General features: G+C 39.6%; 1 non-coding gene across 1 annotated transcript; it reads left to right on the top strand.

The window, feature by feature from the left end:
• Positions 1–16,004: 16,004 nt before the first annotated feature.
• LOC111756115 (U6 spliceosomal RNA) lies at positions 16,005–16,110 on the top strand. Its single transcript, XR_002790606.1, has one exon. It is a non-coding gene; the product is annotated as a U6 spliceosomal RNA (small nuclear RNA).
• The last annotated feature ends 244 nt before the right edge of the window (positions 16,111–16,354 follow it).

Raw genomic sequence — 16,354 nt, 5'->3', positions numbered from 1 at the left:
GAAAGTGCCTCCCATGAGCCTACCAGGGCTCGAGTTGAGAATCAAACACCGTCTATATCCTCTCCACCTCCCGCCTTGCTCTCCCCTCCCTTGTAGGCAGCTGGATGGTTTGGAGGACAGGCTGAATTGATAGCAACTAAAGTACATAAAGCAACTAAATGCTTGTGTTGTTTGGTTGGTTTTGCAGGCCTGAGGTCAGTAGTCTGAGCATCTCTTAGGAGGATGACAGTATGCAATATAGCAAATATGGGGGATTTTCTTCTATTTTGCTTTGAAGTCAAATATTGCTTTCATTGTTTTTTTCCTGATTAATTGTTTTTGCTTTATTCAATATTCTGTTTTGATTGGTGTTATTGTGTTTTGTTTTGGTTTGATTTTGCTATACCTGGAATGGACAACTATTGTGATGGTAAGAAGATATACTATGTAGCTATTGTTGTTTTCCTGGTATCCTGCTTTGAAGTTCTGTATGAATGCTGCATTGTTTTGATTGGTTTTGTTCTATCTTGTTTTGTTGGATTTTTCTATTTTAAAAAACCCTGCCCCATAAACAACACTTCAAAAAGTATCTTGGAAGCAACCTAAAGTGAAATATCTCTAAAATGATAATTATGAAAAACAAAAGAGAAAAATTGAAGAAAATTTTAGAAAATGGAAAAACTTCCTTTGCTCATGGATCAGAACAAATATGTTAAATTTTTAATGTTACCTGTTATGGTTTATATCTATATATGAGGCTTCATTAAAGCCTCAAGCACTCATAGGTGGGATTCTGGGGAAATGACTGGATCACAGGGATGTGATACTGATCAGTGGATTAGTTTACAGCTGAATGTGAAATTGTGAGGTGAAGCCTGATTGGAGAATGTGGGTCACTGGAGATATGGCCTTGTAAATTTGATCTCCTGTTTCTTTCAATTTACTTAAGATTTCACTGCATGCAATCTTTATCACTTCTTATGTCTGGAGATATCTACCTAAATAATGCTGTTCATTCATTTCTTCCCTGCCTGTTGCTCTCTATTCTCAATGACACAAGCATCTAAAAGTGACCATCTTGTGCCCCTGGAGAGTCATAGTCATTCTTCTTGCTAGAAATTAAAACCAAAGGTACTTTGTTGTTGTTGTTGTTACTGGAAATCAAACTCAGGACCTCACTTTTACCAGGCAGGTACTGTGTCACTGAACTAAATCCCTGACCAAAGTTACTATTTGGATTCCTCTCTTGATTACTGTATGGGTAATCTGAAATGCATTTCATGTTAATTTACAGCACCTGTACCGGTTCAGATGAAACCAGTTTTTCTTATCTTCTTTTTGAATTTTATTTCTATTTGTGAAGCTGTTTTGATATCCTATCATATATAATTATCCCTCTACATCCTTGCATATTAGTCACTTTCATATTTCTGGGACAAAATGCCTGACCAAAATTTACTTTGGCTCACGGTTTTGGTGGGTTCTGTTCAAGGTTCACAAGCTCCAGGGAAGAATGGAATGGCAAAGGAAAATTGTTCACTACATGGTGGCTAGTAAGCTATGAATGAAGAGAGGAGCCAGGGAAAAGAGTGCAGCATGTCAGGTCAGACCCCAGTAATCCACCTCTTCTAAACAGGCTCTACCTGCTAACAGCACATTCACCCATGAATCATGAATTTATTTATCTATGTGTATATCACTTCTAAGATTCAATCATTTTCTAAAAGGCTCACTTCTGAATACATGAAACATTCGCAGAACATTCGTAAACCATAGTATTTCATCCCTGATCCCCCAAAGAGTGATGCACATCTCATAATGCAAAATGCATTTCGTTACTCTTTAAGAGTCACCAAACTCTAAACTCTAAATGAATTGCTGAAAAGTCCAAATCCCTAGGCTGCCACTGAGACTCAAGGCAAACTCTTGCCTATGGGTCTTATAAAAATAAGACAGCTAAACATTTCCAACATACAATACAGTGAAGTAAATATTTCCCTTATAAAAGAGAACAGAGATAAATCATACCAAAGCAAGTTTGAAATTCACCAAGTCAAACATTGAGTTCTAAAACTCTATGTCCAACATCCAGTGTAGAATGTGATAGGAGGAAATCTAAAAGACTTGGGCAGCCTTACCCCAATGGTCTTGCTGTTTGGAGCCCACACGATCTTTCTACTGGACTGGCTGTTCTAATGGCCTGCAGTTTTCCTCAACAGACATTCTATGTTCCTGGCACCTCAAACTTCCTGGGGTCTGAACTGCACCTTGAACTTCACACACATCTTCATGCACTGTCCTTTTGGGGGTACATTGTTTGGCCACTGAAGTCTTCGTTTTTAAATCTGTGTGGAAGCCTCCATAACTTAATAACTCTTGTATTCTGAATGCTTAGAAAACACATGCCACCTGGACAATACCAATTTTTGCTAGCATGGTAAGAAGTTGGGTCCTCTTGGGCATGGTTGTTGTGATCTCCGAGTATCTTGATGGTTGAACTTGGAGATACAATTCCCAGGGTACTCCTGAATGATCAGGTCTCTGAAATACTGTCTTCTCCAATTAAATACTTACAGTTTTACTTCTGAGATTGCAAAGGTGAGGTGTCATTTGCCCCAATTTGGTATGTGCTTTCTTTCTTGTGCAACTGCAAGCATTTAAAATCATTCAGCTTTGTCATTTGCACCTAATTCTTCACATGCACATGGCTAAAAGTGGCCAACATTACCCATGCCACAGCCTGAATGTTGGGCTGCCTTTAAATTTCCTTCGCCATGTTAATGAGTTTTCTGACCTTAACCTTATTCTCGTTGCTTTTGGGATTAGTTCTGGAACCCCTCCCTTATGTCTTTAGTTGTTTTACAGTGGCTGTCTTAAAGTCCTGCATGAATTCAAAATGCTTATCTTTGGGGAAAATACAGAAGTCCTGCAGTGCCAGATTCAATGAATAAGGTGGAGACCAACAAAAAAAATTTTATCAGCTTGCCTTTCTGTTGGATGGCACTGGGCAGCATCATTTTCTGTACCTTTTAATCACATCTAAAGACATTCCCAAAAGAGGACTTCAAGAGCTGCTTCAGAAACTTTCCAGAACAAGGGGATAAATGTGTTTGAGACTAGGGGGAATGTTTGAGGGTGATTAATGATGATGTCTTTTATTGTAATATTTTATTTAAATATTCACCATATATTTTGATCACATTGCATATATAGTCTGGCAAACTCAGCACTTTTTACATCACATAAAGAAAAAGAGAAGAATAGATCCATTTAATTGGCATTGTAGGGCAAGAGAAATAAAGAAATTGTGCCCACTGTTCATATTTATGCCACCATGACCAAGACACAATGCTTACCTTGGTGTTCTTCATTAGAATGGATGTAATTAGCAGTGAACATGCTGCTAAGGCCATGTCTTCCACACTGAGTTGGCTGTCCACAGATTCCTTTTTATCGATATCTTGTTCTCCAGGAGAAATCACAAAGTGTCAGGTGAAGGAGTAGGACCTCCCCCCAGCCATTCTATTCACAGCCTTGGCTAAAGCTAAGTGCATCTGCTGGTCTCTGTTACTTCCCTTCAGAAAACCTGATTTATCACTCATATCTCTCAAACATACTATTGTGAAGGTTGGGCTCATTTTTACTTTACTTTCTTATAGAAAAATAAATCTTTCCACTCTAATTATTGGCTAAATGGCTTTGTCTTAGGTAAGAAAGAATGTTTTCCATCTAAAAACCAGCTGACTTGATTCAGATTTGTTGATTTGTCAGTTCCACACATTTGTGGAACATCAAAATGTAAAACAATCTTAAAAAACAAACATAATGTTTAATTGCTAACCTTTATTCATAATCAGTGTACAGAAGCCTGAGTCACCAATTCTCTCTCTTTAAAAAAAACACATATAAACTGTTTCGTTTTATATATCTTACCTATGAAATACCAATGAAATGGGAATAATCATAGTGTTCAGTATGAAGGATTGTTATGATGTAGAAATGAATGAGTATGTGTTAGACATTCAGATTGGTGCCTGATTGATAGTACACAGTCAATATGTTAAAAAAAGCCATTCTGTAGCCAAAGTACACACAAGAATGTAAAAGAGTAGAGTGTTCAAGTCAAATTTTCTGTGAGTAACTTATATGTCCTTTGTGCCTTAGGCTATACAACTGTAGAGGAAGATAGTTATAGTACCTAACTCATAGGGTTGTAGATATGTAAAATGAGATCTGCTTGTAAAACTTGTAACATAATTTGTGACACATAGCAAGTATTCACTAAATATCAAGTATATTGATTAGGAACTGTTGAATCTATAAATTATGAAAATACTAATTGAGGTACCATCTTGTTTCTTAGACTCCATTTCTTGTTTCCTGCTTCTTAGACTCCATTTTAGTTTGTAGGTGAACTCCTGATAATTTCCATCCCTGGTAGTCATGAAACCATAAGAGAAACAAATGATTTTAGCACACAGAGGTCAAGACAACCCTTGCCTGTATCCCAATTGATTAATGACCTAGATGTTCTGGAAGGTCCCATAACACTCCTGTGAGACTTTTAAATATGGTGATATGGTAGCCATGGTAACTGAGGAACTTGAAAAATTCCAAGGTGATAAGGTTGCCATGATTACTGGAAAGGTTAAAAAAAAACAAAACAAAAACAAAAAAAAAAACAAAACAACAACAAAACTTCTAGAGAACAAAGACTGGTGTGGATGTGTGTCACAGTGAACTGCTGATCATATCACCTAGCTCACTGAATAAAACTTACTTGTTACAGAATTCAAAATTTCTAGAAGCACCAATGAGATTAGCCCAGGAAAAAGGCTCTCAGTTGAGGGGACCTTGTCTTCTCATCCTGTCACTTGATCTTTGAGTGGCAGGGCACCCAGGATGATTGCAGCTGGCCTCACAGCTGAAGTCTGCTGCTGAATGCAATGTCACAACTGTGGGACAGAAAACAATCAATCCCTCTCTCCTGACCAAGGTAAATGTTTGCCCTAGTCCTGCCATTTCTATCTCTTGCTGTTCTGTATCAGGAAATTCAGAAGAGCTCAGCTTGTCTGCTGCAGACAATCACGGAGATCACAATCTTTTTATACTTTGCTGGTTGCAGACTTTTGTTTGTTTTCTTGGGCAGATGGAGCAGGGTGGGCTTGCCAAGGTAGACTGCAGCTTTGTGGGTTTTGTTTGAGCTCACATAGGCTCTGCTGACAGCAAGCTGACTATTTTGGAATGCATGCTTAGGAATTTTGATGTTTAAAGGCAGTGATTAAGGGGTTAGAATGAAAAAGGCAAAACTCTGAACTTTCTGTGAGATACAGTGGCCTATTTTTAAGGTTGGGAAGGCCTTTAGAGGGGATGCTCAACCCCCAAATAGCCAGTAGGATGTGGAATGTTGTTCCAAGGAACCTGGGGCATCCAGATCAGTTTCCATATATTGATTCCTGGTTAAGTGTGGCTGGAGCATTACCCTCATCAAATTTTGTGCCTTGCAATTCCCTGAATGGCACTGGTGATTCAAGAGAAGCCTCCTGGTGTAAAACCCCCTGTATTGCCTCCCACTTCTTATGAGGATGAACTTTTGTCTCTCACCCCTTCAACACTGCCTCTACCACATTGAGCACTCCAGGTTTCAGGAGCAGCCTGTTCTCCCCATGCAGAGCCAGCTGCACCCCATTGATACCATCCTAGCTAGCAACCCTCCCTGCAGCTGGTGGTAGGCTCTACCTCTGAGTGCAAGAAACGCTCAGCGTCAGGTGCCAAGTTTTATACCCAGCAAGAGGTGTTCAGTACAGCAACACGTCCTCCTTGGCTCCAGTTCCTGTTTTGCCTCTCTGGCAAATGGCAGTGCATGAACTGGAGGAACAGCCCAGTTCATCTTTGTTTATATCCCATTTAGCTCCAGTGATTTGTATAACTGGAAAACTCAGAACTTTCCCTTCTCAGAGCAGCCGTGGGCCCTGACTAAGCTCACACAGTCAGTGTTTAAAGCACATCAACCCAACTGGAATGACTGTCAGAAATTTTGTTTACTTTGTTTATCTCAGAAGAGAGAAAGGATCTGGGAAGCTGCTGAGGATTGTTCAAAAAGCAGAGGTCTGAGCAAGAAATTGTGGAGAGGGTAAAATATGTTATGCCCCAAGAGATGCTTAACTGGGACCCAAATGAAGCCCTAGGGCCCCAGAACCTGGGTGATCATCGTTCAGCCCTGATGAAAGAACTTCCTGTGGCTGCCTGTTTCCCCACAAACTCGGAGAGGGTGGCAGAAGCACCACATGGCTGAGGAGAGCCCATCTACATGCCTTAGGAGCCTGCTGGGAGCTTATCTAATCATATACTTCATTCAGCTCCGCAGGTGGGGAATGCTGGGATGATAAACATGTCTTTTGTCACTCAGTTGAAGGCCCTGATCTCCCTTCTTGGACTCAGCATTTCCCTTTGTTTTGGGCAAAAAGCAATCCCCCAAGGTTAGTGGCTCATGTGCTCCCAGTGATGGGGGAATTAGTAGAACATGCAAAGCCAGCTTGCCTGAAGCAATACTCAATGACTATGAAGATAATAAAGGGAAATGAACCCCATGTGCAGGGATTTTTGGGAGCAGTAATATTTACAAAATATCATTGCCCATGGAATATGCCTTTTCTGCCTGTCTGGAAGCCTGGGACAGATAGGTATGGACCCATCCAGGATTTAGGAGCTGTAACTATTTTGGTTATCATTCTCCACCCTGCAGTCTCAAACCTTTGTCCGTTGCTTAACTTCACCCCACGTGAACCTGATATACTGTGTTAGTCTTAAAAGATGCTTTCTTCTGTGTTTCTTCTCTGTGGGGTCACAAGACACATTTGCCTTTGAGTGAGAGGAACCTGAGTGGGGATGAAAGTGTCAACTAACTTAGACAACGTTGCTGCTGGAGATATAGGAATTCTTCAACAACTTTTGTAGAAGACTTACCCAAAGATTTAGTTCCTTTTAGCCAAGAAAATCCGGAGTCTCTCTGTTACAGTACATAGATGATTTGCTTTTAGGTGCCAAAACACACAGCCTGCGTCAGGAAGGGACTGCTCCAAGAGGAGAGGTATTGAGTGTCTAAGAAAAAGGTTCAAATTTGTGTACAAACTGTTAACTTTCAGGGATTTGTGTTAAATCACGGGACACAGTCTCTGTCAGCATCATGCACTCAGGCCATCCAGGGCCTGAAGGTGCCAGTAACCAAGAAGGAATGCAAGGAATATCTAGGAACTGTCAGATAATTGTCATCTTTGCGTTCCTAATTTGGCAGTAATAGCAAAGCCTCTCTGAGGATTTGAAAGGAGTAAACAGCCCCTTGCTGGAGTGGAACCCTAAATGATAGAAAAGTTTTGAAGATTTGGAAGGAAGATCGATAAGTGGCCAGCTCTGACACTACCCGGCATCACAAAGCCTTTCCAACCCTTTGTCCATGAGAGAGGAGACATTTCTTGGGGTGTCTTGACACAGGCTTTGGGGCCTCAGAAATGTCTGTGGTGTACCTACCTAGGAGACTCACCTTGTGGTAGCTGCATGCTCTCTTGCTTATGTTCTACTGCTGCCATGGCCATTTTAGTAAAAGAAGCAAATAAACTGACTTTGGGAAAGAAGTTAAATTCCCTGTTAAGCAGCTCTGGTGGTAAGTGGCTCTCAGGAACAAGATTGGCTCAATATCAAAGAACCCCATTAGAGGACCCTAGACTATCAAAACTACTGTACAAGTCATTAACCCTGCCTCTCTTTTGACCACATTCCTGGAGCCATCTGAGCATAACTGCTTAGACGGTCAACAAGGTGGTGTACTCAGCCCCACTGGACTTGCAGGACACATCCCTCCAGGATTTGGACCTGACCCTAATCTCAGATAGCAGCAGCATGGTAATCAATGGGGCTCGGAGGGTGGGGCAGCAGTCATTACCCCTGAATAGACTGTCCGAGATTTTGCCTCCTGGGACCTCAGCACAATGAGATGAATTGACTGCTCTCACCTGGGTTCTGGACATGGGAAAAGACAAATGGGTAAACATTTACACTAACTCTTGCTGTGTGTTTGCCACTCTGCATGTACGTGGCACTGTCTATCAGGGGAGAGGCCTTATGATAACAGCAGGGAAAGACATTAAGAATTCTCTGGAAATACTGAACTTGTTACAAGCTGTTTGGTTGCCCTCTAAGGTAATAATGTATCATGCAGGCACAGGAGAAATGAGTCAACATAAGTAAGGGAAAGCATGCAGCCAACTTAGCTGCTAAACAGGCTGCCCTTGGAGAACAGTCTCCCATGGCTTTTGTCCTGGTGGCAACCACTGCTCAAGCCACCAAAGTCCCCAGAAAAGGAACTGACATAGGCTAATGTAGAAGGGATCACATAGAAAAATGGGTAGCAAGTTTTATTAGGAAGAAGAATCTTCCTCCTGGAAACTGTGGGTCTTTATGAGATACAAGGTTTATACAATCACACTCATCTTAAAAGATGGCTATGACAAGCTTGCTTGGCCACCACTTCTTGTGTTGCAGCTCTGGACCTTGTGTGCTTTGGTATCTGTACAGAGTGAAGCCTGTGCCTGTAACAATCCAGTCACATAGCCCTGACAACACCCTGGTGTCTGGAGACAAGGGACTTTGCAATTTAAAGGTGTTGAGGGAGATTTACTGAAATGAAGTCCACTAAAGAAACAAAAAGTATTTGCTAGTCCTGATGTGTGCCTACTCAGGTTGGGTGGAGGCGTTCCCTATGAGACTGAGACACCTACAGAATTAATTAAAGCCCTAAGGGAGCTGAATATACCTCACTACAGGCTCCCCCTAATGGTGGGCTCAGATAAAAGATCCTCATTTTGGGGTTAAGTAGTCCGATGTCTCTCAGAGGCCTTGGGACTTACATGGAATCTGTACAAAGCCTCTTGACCTCAGAGTTCAGACAAAACCAAACCTTAAAGAACATCCTGGCAAAGCTTTGCCAATGACTGGTACAAACTGGGTCATAATGTTCCCTGTGGCACTTCTCCATTCATGGTGCACCCCATACCAAGATGTACGGACTCCATTTGTGACAGTGTTTGGGAAGCTTCCCCTACTTGTACTTACACTAGAAGCATTGCAGGAGATTAGGGCTTTCAACTTGCATCAGCTTATGAAGGCACAACATTGGACCTCCAGCAGACTGTGCTGCAGTGCCCCCCTATCCTGATGCACTCTGTGGTCCATTCTTTTGAACTGAGAGATAAGGTCCTAGTTAAAACCTGGGAAGAGGAGCCCTCCATCCAAAATGGGTTGGGGGGGGAGGTGGCATTAAGTCTTGTTAATGATGTCAACTGTTTTAAAACCTTAAGGTGACAGGCTGGGGATTTAGCTCAGTGGCATAAGTGCCTGCCTTGCAAGCGCATGGTCGTGAGTTCGATCCCTGGTACCAGTTTAAAAAAAAAAAAAACTTTCAGGTTGCACCCTGTGGGCCCATCACTCCAGAGTTAAGAAGGACCCTTGAGGAACCAGTAGCACCATCATCTGTATCAGATACTTGCTCACTGCTGCACCCCCAAAGACTTCAACAGAAGCTGACTGCACCTGGATCTGCATCATGACCTGGCTGCTGCCCTGATTCCAGCTCTCCTGCTGCTGCTTTTAGAAGAAACCAATTCACAGATAAGGATGATTGTCCCCCAAAAGTCTGGAAACACCTTTGCAATTGCACAATTGAAGGACCATGAAAGATTCTATTGGGATTAAGTGGGTAGAGCTGGTATCACAGTGTATCCCTGTGACCAGCAATCTGTCAAATTTGTAATCTCCATATGTAAAATTTGGAACATTGGTGGCAAGAAAGGAGTAAAAACCACCCATTCCCTGCCTGTGAGGTTCAGAAAAAGGCAATCAACGAGACAGCAATGATATATACCTAGTAACCTTTCGATCTCCAAGGTAAAATGGGAAAATTGTGATAATGAAAGTGAAGCATACTGCCCATGCTGGGGTTGTGACACCATAGGATTATGGGGGGGGATAGTATGATGGGCAGGCCCTGTTAGAACCCATGATTGGGTACCAGAACTACATCAGTGGACCCAGAATGACAGATATATCCAAGTATATATAGAAAAGCAAGTTGGTCAAAAAATTGGGCACCCAGATAGTTTTGCATGCTGGTTAGAATAATCTTCAAAGATATTAATGACTCTGTATGGGCAGTTGAATGACTTGGAGTATTTGCATTTACATAAAAGAATAGGAGGATGGAGAGATCTGAAAATCCATACCCATATATCAAGAATGGAATAACTCTAAGAAAGCCAACCAGCCTTTTTCCTGTACTTGCCTGAGAATCTTATCACCCATAGAATTCTATATTAAAGGCTTTGCCCATTATTCACCTGAAGGAAAATATCTCAGCTCAGAGAGCACCCATGTTGCCACTGCAGAGATAAATGCAAAAACAAGTATTTATAAAATGTTCGATGAAGCTCATCATCTCCTTAGTTTATTTTTGCTTGTTTTTTCTGGAACTGGGATTGAACTTATGACTGCACTTGCCAGACAAGTTCTTGTGCTGCTAAGCTAAATCTCCAGCCCAAACTTTAAAGTATTTTTTTTTTTTTGTACCAGGGATTGAACTCACAACCTCATGCTTGCCAAGCAGGCTCTTATGCCACTGAGCTAAATCCCCGGCATCTCCTTGGTTTATTAGACCCAGAAACGGTCAAAAACTGCTGGATGTGCTTCAGGACAGACGCCTCACTTTTTGAGGTGATCACCTCTCAGAAGATTTCATTCCCAGCCGAACAGTTCTCACTATAGAGGAGGGAGAACCTCTACCTCTCCTTATGATAGGAACTGTATCGAGGCAGAAAAGGATTTTATGTGAGTCAGGGACACAGCCATGTTATATGTAACCACACTGGGTCCAAGATTGAACATACAGGCACCAAGGGAACTTGGTTTTCTGTACTACTGGGTTATTTAAATGCCTGGAGCATAGCTAAAAATTTACAGGTATGGGACCCTGTCTCCTAGCAATGCTGATCCCCCAAATCCAAGCAATTCAAAGGGAACTCGGGGAAAATCACAGGCCCCTGCAGTTACTCCCTAAACAACAGGCATGACCCAAATAAGCTTCCATGGTTTAAATATTGGGAGGGGCACGTACAGCCAGGTCCATTGGATCGGGAACAGGAGCACTGGTCCATTCAGAGATGGAGACGGGTCTCCAAAGAGTGACTCCAATAACACAAACTATAAAATGGACATAACAGGAGTCTACAGTGTAATCAGACAGCTACATAATCAAGTGAGTTCACTATCCAAGGTGGTTCTACAGAACAGATGAGTACTCAGTCTACTTTTTACAGAACAAGGAGGATGACATGCAGCCCTAGGGGAAGAATGTTGTTTGTATGCAAACAGCTCTGGGATCACAAAACAAACATTAGACAAATTGGACCAGAGAGCCCAGGATCAGGCTGTGGCCCATTAAAATGATAAAATGATAAATGATAAAAGCAGATATTCAGTTGGAACCTAGGGCTGACATCTCTACTTACTAGACTTGCTGGGCCAAAAAAAATGTCATAATTCTATTCTTTACCTATGGGCCATGCTTAATTGATTAGATAAAAGGTAGGATCCAAAGTAGTAATAATCAATACAAAAGGTAGTATTAACTGAAACTTTCAAGATACATGCACACCCAATTGTGAACCAGCACAATATGAAGGACTATACATGTACATGCCCATGAAAGGAAAATATGTCTCTTTAAGGGGGGAAATGTGCAGGCAACTGAGACTCCATCTTGTTTCTTATACTCCATTTTAGTTTGTAGGTACCCTCTAGGTGAGCTCTGTCTATACTTTCTGAGAATTTCCATCCCTAGTCATAACACCATACAAAGAGAGGTAAATGACTTTAGCACACAGTGGTCAAGACAACCCTTGCCTATATTCCAGTTGATTAATGACCCAGATGTTCTGGAAGGTCCTACAACACTCCTGTGAGACTTTTAAGTATTGTTGCATGGTAACTGAGGAAGCTGAAATTCAAAGGTGATAAGGTTGTCATGGTTACAAGAAAGGTGTAAAGACTTCTAGAGAACAAAAATTGGTGTGATGTGTGTCATGGCAGACTGCTGACCATTCACTGGGCAAGCTGAATAAAACTTGCTTGTTTCTCAATTCTTGGCCTTCGGTGGGTATAACTGTTGATTGTAGCTTACTACAGATACATTCTGCATATATTTTGGGGACTATCTGGAACATTCAAAGTATAGTACTTTTACAGAATTCATCAAGAGGTGCTTTTATTTGGAATAAAAGAGGTTAGGAAACAGTGATTGGTTACACATTTCATGTAAGATTAGACATGAAGTGGGGAGATCATTAAGTATTTTTCCTCAAAGTGAGTGCTATATCAATGAAAATATCTACTTATATCTTCATATAGTTTTAGACATAAAATTATTCTGTAGTATGGCTAAACATCATAATCTGACAGAAAAGCCTTTGAAAACAATCTGTCATGTTGTTAACACTGGACACAAAATTAGACTTCATAGCTCTGCCTGAGATCACATGACTAATTATTGATGAGCACAAATCCACAATCCAGATGCCCAATGCAGTCTCATCTGTGATACAAAATCACCTACCTTACTCCATAATTTTATAAAAAGAAAGCAAGAAAGGTAGTACATCTTGCTCTTGACTGTGATCCTACAGGTAATATCTGTATCCAAAGTTCAGAATACAAGGGCTTGATTATTTTCCTGAGGAACCTCTCCATGTCACAAATGCCTGAAATCCATCACAGGTACAAAATTTTAGAAGCTCTTAAAGGAAGGGCAATAATCACATTAACACTAACCCCATTAGAGTTACAGCAGTTTTCCTTGCGTAAGCATTAATGGTCATGAAATCTTGAAGTGCTTTAAAATCTAAAAGATTACAACTTCCAGCCTTGCTTTATGTATTCTGCAAAACTTTCTTTCTAAATTGACAGAGAAATGTTATTTCCAAGACAAGGAGCACCTCAAAAATTCGGGGCCACCAAACAAATATTACAAAAATTTCTCAGGAACTTCCTAGAAAGAGGCAATGATGCAAAAGATGATAGTAACTTTAAAAAATGAATATACCTGACAGAATGAGCAGCTAAACAAAAGCAAAAAATAAGGAAACCAGCAAAGGGAAAACAATGCAAAAGAGGAATAAGTCAGGAACTTTCAGTAGAAACTCTCAATCTGAGTGGTTTCAGCTCCCCAAACAAGAGATACAATGAATCGAGATAAAAAACCCAGCAATATTCGGTATACAAGAAACATATTTAATTCATAAAGAAATTCACAGCTAAAAAACATGAAAAATAATGTTCCATTCAATGGGAATCCAGAAAAGGGTAGATATTCTGAATTTATACATAGTAGATTTCAAGCCAAAACTTAGCAGAAGAGACAAAACGGTCATATTAATTAAGGAAACAATTCAACAGCAGGAGATGAAAGTCATGAGAATTTAAACACCAAACACCAGACTCTCCAACCTCGTAAAAAAAAGGTTGGAGATGAAAAATCAGATAAACACCCATACAGTTTTACTGGGGGACCTTGGTACCTTATGGACACAAATAGCTCAACTGGATAAAGAATCAAGAAAGAAACGTCAAATTTGAACACATGGGTTTAATGGAAACCTAAGGACTGCTCCAACCAAAATCAAATCAACAGAATACATATTCTTCTCATCAGCACATGAGTCTCCAAAACAGACCACATACTAGCTAATAAAGCATGCTTTGGTAAATGAAGGAATCAGTCTCAGGAATCTGATGATAATCCCAGCACAGGAAACCATAACCTATGGGACACAATAAAGACCCGAGGGACGTTTACAGAGATGAGTGTGCCCAGATCATAAAAACAGAACGATCTCAAATAAATGGCTTAATATGCACTTCAAGGTCATAGAAAAGCAAGAGTGATGCAAATTCAAAGTTAGCACGAGAAAGCAAACTATACAGAACAGAGCAGACAACATGAAATTGAGACTAAAACAATTTGAAAACTTGGTGGATTGAACATCTGGTTCTTTGGAAGAACAAATAAGAATGAAACAAATATATAAATACAGCCATTCTTACCAAAATAAGGGGGGAAAAGAGACCTAAATCCATGGAATTAGAAATTAAAAAGGCAAAATCACCATGGATTCTGCCCAAATCCAGAAGACAATTAGCAAAACTTTGAAGAACTGTGCTCTAATAAAATGAAAAATTCAGAATGTATAGATAGATTCCTAGTTACATAGTATGAAAATGGAACCAAAAAGATATAAAAATTCCAAATAATCCAATATCAGCCATTGAAACAGAGTAAATAATACAAAACCCCTACCAAATAAAAAAGCCCAGATCTAAACAGGTTCATTGCTCAATTCTATAAGAAGCTCAGAGAAAATCTAACCCTAATATTCTTCAAACTTTTTAATGAAATTGAAAAAAAAGCAGTACTCCCAAATTCATTCCTGAAAATAACTATTACCCTGATCTAAACCCAGCAAAGAATTGGACCTAAAAAACAACTACATGTCAATCACTTTAGTGAAACTAGATGCAAAATTCCTCAACAAAACGCTAGTAGACAGAATAGAATATAGCAAATTATCAAACAGATAAACAAGTAGACTTTATTCCAGGGATGCATGGATATATGTGAATCAATAAATGTAATACACTATGTCAACAGAAGTAAGGACCCAAAAAAATCATGTAATCATCTCACTAGATGCAGAAAAACCATTTGACAAAGCTCAATATCCATTCATGGTTAAAAAATTCTGAAGAAAATAGACATAAAAGGTGTTTATTTTAACCTGATAAGTCATTTATGATAAATCAATAGCCAACATCATTTAAATGAAGCAAAGTAAAAGATGTCCTCCTAAAAATCAGTAAAAAGAAAAAAATATTCACTATTATCACTCCTATTTAATATATTTTTCAAAACAATTGTTATCTGTACTTTTTAGAGAAAAGACCACTGGAAATAAAGTTGTGGGAAGTTTTTGTTACCACATACCCAAATACAAGTGATTAATGATTGTCTAATATCTTCTATTCATTAAAGCACATTTACCCTTGATTTACAAAATACATTCAACATTTTATTGCAATAATTATATCTATGTTACAAAGGTTTCTGTTGCTATGACAAAATACCTGAGGGAAAAACAACCTAAAGAAGAAAAGATTTATTTTGGCTCAGTTTCAGCGGATTCAGTCCACAGTTGCTGGGTTTCATTGTTCTGGGCCTATGGTGAGGTGGAACATATAGTAGAGACTGAGGCATGGTGAGGTAAGTTGTTCATGTAGTGGCATGTGGGAAGCAGACAGAGCCAGAGACAGAGACAGAGACAAAGACAAAGACAAAGATAGAGACACAGAGAAACAGAGACAGAGGCAAAAAGGTTGGGGACAAGATATAGGTTCTAGGGTGATACCAGGATCCTTTTCCTCCAATTAGGTCACGTAAATGAAATTCCCATTCTCATGATTAGATCACATTTCAGACCAATTCTTAAACATACAAGAGATGGGGGTACATTTCATATTCAAGACATAACCATAGCCAATGAAATTTTTTCTTTCTATAACAGAAACTCTTTAATAGTTTTGAATTATGTTACCTTGTTTCTTTGATAGACAAAGAAAGATGAAACTTCATGTGAAGCTAAAAATTCATCCCTATTTTAGACCTAAGAAACAAGCAAGGGTGAGGGGGGTATGGCTGTGATTTAGTGGTTTTGCTGCTTCATCAGGCTAAGAACACTGAAATTCATTTTTATGTCTTTTTACTGTGGGTAAAAAGAATATGCCTTTGGAAGATTTTGAAAATCTTTATGATCCTTTATCAATCTTTTACAAATGTGATGCACGGACATCAATAGCCAAGTCATTTGAAAGAGTTTGTTAAAATTTCAGTTTATTCATCCTCGTGAGGTTAATAAAATTATTCATCCCTCATGCTTGCTTCAGCAGCATATGTACTAAAGTTGGAACCATACAGAGAAGATTAACACGGCCCTGCACAAGGATGACATGTAAATTTGTGAAGTGTTCCATAGTTTTTAGAGTAAATAAGATCAAAAATCTTGAATAAATATTGTGAAAGGGTAAGAAATTGCTCAAAGGAGAAAAATAACTTGGATAAGAAGAAGGAGAAAAGAAGGAAGGGAAAATAAAAAATGATACAAATTGGTGTATATATACTTAAGATAGCTAAGATGATTGTACTACTAATTCTATTAGTTCTTGGAAAAGAACAGTTAATACTCATACAATTAGATCAATTTTGCATGTCTATGTCTGGTAA

This window comes from Cavia porcellus, unplaced genomic scaffold, assembly GCF_034190915.1.
Source record: "Cavia porcellus strain 051 isolate PalLab524CR breed Dunkin Hartley unplaced genomic scaffold, mCavPor4.1 scaffold_30, whole genome shotgun sequence".
NCBI classification, from domain to species: Eukaryota; Metazoa; Chordata; class Mammalia; order Rodentia; family Caviidae; genus Cavia; species Cavia porcellus.
This window is presented reverse-complemented; position numbering and strand designations above follow the sequence as displayed.